The 8,162-nt window shown below is 40.2% G+C and overlaps 1 long non-coding RNA gene across 2 annotated transcripts; it reads left to right on the top strand.

The window, feature by feature from the left end:
* Positions 1-2,446: 2,446 nt before the first annotated feature.
* LOC138145223 (uncharacterized) lies at positions 2,447-6,062 on the top strand. Of its 2 annotated transcripts, none has more exons than XR_011164150.1 (3): positions 2,447-2,579; positions 2,771-2,843; positions 5,353-6,062. It is a non-coding gene; the product is annotated as an uncharacterized lncRNA (long non-coding RNA). The 2 variants fall into 2 exon arrangements; XR_011164151.1 differs by having other exon boundaries at positions 2,768-2,843.
* The last annotated feature ends 2,100 nt before the right edge of the window (positions 6,063-8,162 follow it).

The raw sequence follows: 8,162 nt of genomic DNA, 5'->3' as shown, positions 1-8,162 counted from the left end.
TGTAGTAACCAAGGAGCAAGGGCTTACAACATAAATAGTATAGAAATGGTGATGGAAGGAAAAAATCATAAAACACATGGAACCTATCTTTAACACTGTCTCTGTTTTCCTATCTGTGTCTTTGTTTCTCCCTTCCAGCGTCAGCCCTTTCCCCACCACCCCCAACCTCACAATACTCTGGTGGGCCTCCCCTCTGCTCTAACCACTGTACAACGATCCTCTCTCTTAGACCATTCAGAGTCAAACTTAAGAGCACCTTTGACATTGTTCTTTTAGAACCTCCAAAATATATTTAATATATTTCTGAAATTCTATCAAAGCTCAGACTAGGGGAAGAGAATCTGAAATGAATTCACAGACCATTTATGGGAGATAGAAAAAAACAACAGCCCGATATTCTGAATTACAGCAGAATTATACTATTCTTAACAGTTCCAAGAAAAGCATAAATGGGCAAAAAGTCTCTTGACTTTAAGCAGTTTTAGAGGAAGCCAGAGTGTGGGTGGGTCAGAGAGCAGACTGCTCACATATTTTAGGAAGGAAGATGTTTCACTTAAATAATTTCAAGTCACTCTCAGCAAAGGTAATTTTTATGTAGGATTCTAAATTATACACTTGAGTCAACCCTAAGTAACTGTTCTTACAAGTTAAAAACTAACCAGTCACTGAACTACCATCCTCTCTCATTGACTTGGCTAATCACCCTGCCCCTCCCACCCCCACTAATAACTGTTGTGCTCTAAAAACCAATTTATTTCTGGAAGACATTATGCTAAACTTCTATTCTGCTCTTTTGTTTTGGCTGTGGAAAGAGACAAAGACACTGAGGGACTCAGAAAGGGAAGGAAGGAAGGAAGGCAGGGAGGAAGGAAGGAAGGAAGTGAGGGAGGAAGGAAAAAGTGGGATGGGGTAGGGAAGAAGGGGAAGGAAAAGAGAGAAGGAAGGAAAGGAAGGGAGAGAAGAACAAAAGGCATAAATGATTTTTTTTTAACTTAAAACAGGACTGGGAGGTTGATTACAAAGGAAAAGAAGGGGGGCAGATAGGCGGCGAAGTGAATAAAGCACCAGTCCTGGAGTCGGGAGGACCTGAGTTCAAATTCGGCTTTAGACACTTAACACAAAAACTAACCGTGTAACCTTGGGCAAGTCAACCCCAATTGCTCCCCCCCAAAAAAAAAAGCAAAGAAAGGAGAAGGAAAGAAGAATCCAAGTAACAATTACTTTTCATGCCTGGGTGAATACAAAAATAATGGTGCTATTAATGGAAAATAGGAAGTTGGAAGTATGGAAATCTTGGCAATCTCCAAAAGCTAACAAGGAAAAACTAACAAGTCTGCCTTGGGGGCATAAGAAGTCTAAGGTGTCCCCAGGAATCCCTCTGGTGGTATTTAGGGCTAAAGACTCTGTTGAGTTTTATGTTTCTCAGTCTTGTTCCTCTCTGAAAGCCCTAATGCCTAGCAGTGTTAATGAATATTTATCGGTGATAAGAATGATAACTATGACCACTAAAGCTATTGACTGAAGTTTGGGCAAATCCAAGAAATCCCCATCTGGGCTAGCCAAACCGCCTTCAATTACACCTTGGTGATTTATTTTTACGAGGAAAGAAGACTCTTAAATAAAATGTCAGGATGCTTTATCTATTTTAGATTTTTAGGGAAATTATTGGCGAGTTCCTCTCAAGCTGTTCTAGGAGGTACTTTTTTCCCTGTGTTTTTTTTTTTCAGTTATTATGCCAAGCATTTTCACCTCCATATTTAGTACCATCTGCTCATTAATCAGGACAATAAAGTCTGTTTCATTAGCATTATATTTGATATGATTACAAACTTGGGTTTTCGCAAGTTAGCCAAGCTACGAATTATTTTAATGGGGTCATTTGACTATCCTTAACTAAAATCTTAAGCTTGCTTTTTGTTCATTAGTAGAAGACTCACAGATTGTTGTGATTTTTTTTAACACTAATAACTGACTATTTTGGAAATTAGTTACTATGAGTATTATTTCTGGCTTATAAGTGTAACTTTATTTTTTCAAACTTAAGTCATTCAATTCACAAGCAATGATTCCTTTTGTATAGAAAATGACTGAGAGCACAACTTCCAAATTATCTCATTTATCAGATGCAGATTAATACCATGCTTGTACTTCAGAGGTCATCATGAGCTGGCAGGAAAAGAAGATGTGGTTCCAGACTTTTCCCTGTCTCTGTCGGTCTGTCTGTCTGTCTGTCTGTCTGTCTGTCTGTCTGTCTGTCTCTCTCTCTCTCTCTCTCTCCCTCTCTCCCTCTGTAATGAGAATGTAAATTTTAAAGATCTTCCCTGCCCCTAGGCTAAAGTGCACCTGGAGCCTGGGGTGGGAGGCTTGTTTTTCAGTAGATACTTTTTGATTTGCCAGTGGCTCCAAAAGGTTGTTACATTCTCTGAGCCAAGAGAAGGCTATATAAGCCCTGATGTGAGGCTTTGTTTTGGGGCTCACTTTGAGAAGTGTTCTGTGACTTGATCTGGATTATGGGAAGCCGTTGTCCAGAGCCCCCTGGCTTTGAAAAGCCCAGATGTTGAAACCCAGATGTTGATTTGGTATGGATGTAATGGTTGGACACTTTGGAAAACTGTCTACTTGATCTGTTTCTCTGTCTTGATAATTCTGTCTGTATATTCTGAAGTTCGGGGTGCTGACCTTTTCCCCTTTACTAGGTACACTATACATGTTTGACTGATTAAAGTAAGCTTGTTAACCCATTTTGAGTTGCTTTCCTTTATCAAAGCAGATCCAAGAACCTGTGGTGGAAGCAACCCTGAAGACTCTTGTGGTGCTTGCTGCTACACCCTCCCTCCCAATGAGTGAGTTCATTTACTTTGTATATCATCTGTCTATATTCTCATACATATGCTTTTTCTGATTTCTGTTTGCTATCAGCTTAGATAAATGGGTTATTTGCTATTTACTACATATGTTCATTGTAGAAATGGCTTTTGGGAAGGGACTTAAACTTTGGATATACAGCTTGGGTCAGTGATTAGGAGCTCAGTTTGAACCTAAAAATTCTCTTTACACTTACAATACTTAAAGTAACAGATAGATATAATCCTATCCCAGTTCCCCCTTTCTCTGAGGAGAACAAAGTGACCAGCCTCTGGTCCCAACCTCCTACTTACTCTCCTGACAGGAATCAATGTCTCCCTTGGAGAAACATGGAGGGAGGAGACTAGACTACCTCCCTGTGAGCCACATCTAAACCGACCCATGTGGACACAAACAATTTAAATGGGCAAAATAAAGCACACACACCCCTTCCCTACACTTTTTTCCATTTAAAGACCTTCTAATTATATTTGTAAGACACCTGGCAATGCTCTCTTATCAGCCTTTGTTAGGTGCATTCCCTCTCTGGATTCTGTCCACCATAATCCAGAAGTCCAAATCCTATTCTCAATTACCATCTTCTTATCCAGCTGTTCATTTCCCAAATTAATTTCTTTCTTCTATATCCTTTGTTTTCAAATATCCAACCACGAGGAAATACAACCTGTGTCCCTATGGTCTTAAATTTCTTGCCTAAGACTTCCTATTCATTTGCAATCTAATGCTCAAATAGGGAGGAGAATGACCTGGGTTATGGTCATTTGATATTAAGGGATGAGAGCTTTGAAAAATAACAGCAACAACAAAAAGTGCTACAGGACTGGACAGGTAAATGTTGTCCTGATTTTTTTTTAAAGTGGAAGAAGTTTGATTCTTCAAACTCTATACCAATGAACTTCACTCTGAGTGCTGGCAAACCTCTAGTACATGTCATTAATTGGATGATTTGTGAACACTTAGGAATGTTGACTATAAGTCAGCATGGCTTTAACAAGAACAAAAAACAAACCTCTTCCCTTTTTTCCATATAACTAGATTTCAGCAATGCATTTTTAAAAATTTCCTGTAATAACATTACAGCAGTGAGTACAGTTTTTTTTTTTTTCAAGTTTTGGAGCACTACATAAATGTCAGCTATGATTATTATTATTTAACTAGTTAAGCAATGAGATCTAAAGAAATAATGATTAACAGATTGATGGCAATCTGAAAGAACATCTCTAAGGAGTGCCACAGGATCCTGTCCATTGCCTTATCCTTTTCAACATTTTTACCACCGACTATTATGAAGATATAAATGTCATGCTTATTTAATATGGGAATGGTACAAAGTTGAAAAGGACAACTGATACCGTTGGGTAAGAAAATCAGGATCCAAAAACACTTGAACAAGCTGAAATAACTGAGCCAAATCTAGGATGATGAAATTTAATGTAAAGTTAAAAAAAAAAACAACAACTGTACAAATACAAGATAGGGGACACGTGACTAGGCAAGAGGTCATGTGAAGAAGCCTAAAGCAAAGATAACGAGGTCAAAGGGTATGAAAAAAGAGTTTTCAAAAAAAAAAACTATTAATGATCATATCAAAGAATGTTTCAGGTCACTGATAACAAGAAAAATGAAAAAAAAGAAGAAAAATGCAAATCAAAACAAGTTTGAGGTTTTTCCTCACACCCAGCAAGTTGGCAAAAAGATGGGTATAGTAGGTACTAGGGAAATTAAGGACAGATAGGCACAGCAGTTCTTTGCTGGTGAAACTGTGAATTGGTCCAACCATTCTGGAAAGCAATTTGGAATTATGTGAAGACAGTTACTAAAATGTTCATACCCTTTAAGATTTCAGAACCAGTCTCAGGCTCATCTAGGCCAGCCTATATGCTTTCTCTCATATATGGGCAGTCCAATAAAAAAGAATCCCAAGCCATACATTCAGAGGAGATTGAAATTGTCTCTCTCTTTAAAGCCTACTTAATGCTCAATGGTCAGTCTTCTTTGACATAGCTGCCAGTCACAGTGTGGACAGAGGAAATTAGAAGGATAGAAAGACTAACCATAAGCCTCTGGTTTCAAATTTCCTTTAGCAAGGGACCTGCCCACCAGAAGAAGCCAAGGCATATGTTCATCCCAAATCAATTTTGATTTTAGTGCCTTTCCTTTGAGATTACCCCCCCCCATTTATCCTATGCAGAGGTTATTTTTACATAGTTATTTTCATGTTATCTCCCCACTGAACTGTGAGTTCCTGGAGAGCAGGGACAGGTTTTTGTTTATTCCCTTATTCTCAGCACGTAGGCACAGTGCCTGGCACATAGTTAACACTTAATGAATGATTGTTGACTTGCTTCCCCAAGAGAACACTGCCCATGAACCCCACTCTCTTCTCTTTTCTCTCTAAAAGGCTCAATCCCCAAGCTCTCAAACTTAATTTCTACAGAGACAACCTCAAAGCTGATGTTGCCTACCAATTTCTCCTTTTCTTTCTAGGAGGGTTCCTGGGTTTCGGAGCTCTGAAGCTTGGGGCTGCTAGACGGGTCATCCCCAAACTGACACTGCCTGGGAAACGAATTCCTCCTCTACTTAGGGGGCTGGAATTCAGGAACAGTTACCATTGACCATAATTGCCAATTCTCAGGCATGGTGGTTATGGCACTGCCTCTCTAAACCTGGTACCAGGAACTTGAGAGGAACAGCTTGAAAATGTAAAAATCAAGAGAAGAATAGAAGCGCATCAGTAAAAGAAAAATGTCTTCCCCCAAGTTACTTCCTCCCTGAATCCATAAAAGAAAAAAAAAAAAGACCATCTTGTGAGAGGAGAGATGGATTCTGGAAATGCTTCCCTATGTCAAATGATTTTTTTCCCCTTTGAAACGTTGCTCTTTCAAGCTGTTTAAATTTCCCTGCAGGAGGAATGGAGATTGGGGCGGTGGTGAGTCTTTATATAATATACAACTGACAGGACTGAGGGGTCTCCTCTAGGCTCAGCTGTGTGTCCCCAGGTGTATAACCAGAGAAGTAGGCATTGCCCTAAAGACTCAAAGGAGGAGGTGGATAGGTGATGCAGTGAATAGAGCTCTAGCCCTGGAGTCAGGAGGACCTGAGTTCAAATCCTGCCTCAGACACTTAACACAAAAAACTAGCCGTGTGACCTTGGGCAAGTCACTTAACCCCCTCCAAAAAGCAAAACAAACCAAAAACAACAAAAAGACTCAAAGGAGCCTAAATTCCAAAAATGGGATGAAAGAGAACACTTGGCCTTGGAGTGAGAAGAACTGGGATCTGGTCCCTACTTGGACTCTTCCCTTCTGTGCCTGTGATTCTTCTTTAGTAAGCCAAAAGTATAAGATAAAGTGCTTTCAAGGATCCCTTCCAGCTCTGATAGTCTATGAGTCTAAAATTTGGTTTCTTTAAAATTTTAATTTAAAATTTTAAAATTAAAATTTCTTTAAAATTGAGCTCACCTTCAATTTTAGTTAAGGGTTGAATAATCCTTCCTGTGTGACAAAGGGGCAGTCACTTCCTCCCTCTGGTGCCTCAGTTTCTTCCTCTGTAAAATCAAAAAGCTGGCCTTAGACAATCCCTAAGGTTCCTTTTATCTCTCAGTATCAACTTTTGAGCATTTTGGAGGGGTTTGGGATGATGCCTGTCCCATTCCACCATCCCCCTGTTGCTAACACTACGTCAGGGTTGAGCCAAGAGAGCAGATCTGGAAAGTCCTGAAGATCCCAAGTTTATGGTTTCTGCTTTTGCTGAAAGGGCATAACACTAGCTTGGCAGGCCAAAAAAGGAACAGTCAGTGGAGAAGCAGCCCCACCCATCAATGAATTACTGTGCAGACTGTTCCTGAGGAAAACAAAGGCTCTCAAGGGCCTGTGGTTCAGTGTTGTGAGTTACCTAAACACATGGGCTACATATCCATGTGCCTCTCCTTTATGGTGCCGAAAGTTTGTTCCCACCCCCTACCATACAGACTTCGGTGCATCAGTGGGAGCGTATGTCCCAGGTTTATTGTTTAGTAAATGTTTCTGATCTATTCAATGGGAAGCACATCAGTGGGGCTTGAGGAGCTATGGTTTGTGATAGTAGGAGTTTTTTCCTCCCCAACAAGGTTATACCTAGAGCCATGAAAAAGTGATTTGTAACAGCGGCCACATCCTCCAGGACACCCCAACCTGCCGATGTGGGTACAGATGGAGTGAGAAAGTTGACTCAGGGAGAAAGAGAAGTCTACACCTATACTACATAAGGATTCTGAGAGGGACAATGAGAAGAGAGTACATACTGGGCATGGGGGATAGCTTATGCAAATGCATAGAGATGAGACATGAAGGTCATATATAAAAGACAGAAGGGGGCTAACTTCTTTAGATTGAAGAGTGCACGAAGGGAACTATCATGTATCAAGTCTGGAAAAGTAGACTGGAGGCATTTTGTACAAGGCTTTAAATGCCACACAGAAGAATTGGCATTTTATCCTCGAGACAATATGGAACCATTCGAACTTTGGGGGGGAAATGAGGAAGGAGATGTCAGGGTGTAACATGGTCAGATCTGTGCTCTAGGAATATCATTTTGACAGTATGTGAAATATGAACTGGAGGAGAAGAGACTTGAGTCAGGGAAACCAAAAAAAGTCTTTTGCAACTGTCTAGGAGAGACATTATGGGGTGCTGAATTAGAGTGGTGCCTGTGTAAGTAGTAGTGGTGGAGTGAATTCAAAAGACATTTTAGAAGTCCAATTGACAATCAGCTCTTTGATTATGAGAGAGGTGAGGGAGAACAAAGAGTAAAGTTCCCACCAGAAATTATACACTAGAGCTCCTTTAAACCTGCTAGAGGGGACCCCTACTAGGTTCCTTGGAAACCTAATAGGCTCCAATAGTAAAGAAATGTTTTGCCTGTGTTGCTAAAAACATGCCACAGATTCCCACGGATTCAGGTCTGTTTTGCTTCAGTAGAAATAATACTAAGGCTTTGCTTCAATAGGAATAATACCAAGAAAGCTTTGCTTCAATAAGAATAATACTGAGAATGTTTTGCTTCAATAGACACAACGCTGAAGACATTATAACTCTTAGAAACATATTCTGTTGCTAGCAATCACATTGTCTATAAAATTATGTCTAACAGAAAGCTCGGGGCTGTCTTTCGGTCCGAGAGGCCGTCCTGGCTGGTTAATAAACGCTCCTATCAAATCATAATTGGCCTAGCTGTCCTGTTATATCTCAGGTGTCCATTACAAGAGTCAGGAATGACTCTGAAGTTGTGAGCCTGAGTTACTGGAAGGATGGTGAGCC

The sequence above is a fragment of the Petaurus breviceps genome, unplaced genomic scaffold (assembly GCF_028583685.1).
Source record: "Petaurus breviceps papuanus isolate PSGF00001 unplaced genomic scaffold, PetGlider_PUasm1.0 90731, whole genome shotgun sequence".
In the NCBI taxonomy this organism is placed as follows: domain Eukaryota; kingdom Metazoa; phylum Chordata; class Mammalia; order Diprotodontia; family Petauridae; genus Petaurus; species Petaurus breviceps.
The sequence above is the reverse complement of the archived record's forward strand: the minus strand, read 5'-3'. Positions and strand labels throughout refer to the sequence as shown.